Source organism: Cucurbita pepo, unplaced genomic scaffold (assembly GCF_002806865.2).
Source record: "Cucurbita pepo subsp. pepo cultivar mu-cu-16 unplaced genomic scaffold, ASM280686v2 Cp4.1_scaffold000558, whole genome shotgun sequence".
Classification (NCBI taxonomy): Eukaryota; Viridiplantae; Streptophyta; class Magnoliopsida; order Cucurbitales; family Cucurbitaceae; genus Cucurbita; species Cucurbita pepo.
The window spans coordinates 11,734-12,081 of record NW_019646786.1 but is presented as its reverse complement, the minus strand read 5'-3'; positions in this window follow the sequence as shown (position 1 = coordinate 12,081).

The window sequence follows — 348 nt, the reverse complement described above, 5'->3', positions numbered from 1 at the left end:
TGTTTCTTCTGTCACCTACCTGTCTGTAGTTTTTACCCAATTCAGTATGTCTCTTTTTGAAATTTTCCTTTTTGAAACCTATTGGTTGGTGAATAGAAGAAAGTGGTTAATCCTAACGTGCAAAACTAGGAGTTGGAGTTGTGCATTTGATCTTCGTATTTCTTAAGATGTTTTGAGAATGTAGCATTTAATCCAATTTGTCAAATTCAATGTTGGAAAGTCAAATTTAGTTGTTTTAGATACACTTCTCAGATATGACCAATTTATCATTTCTTTTGGCACCATTTTTGTTATCCATAGTAATACTTCCAGGAATTAGCGAGGAATTGTCATTATGTCCTTAATTTT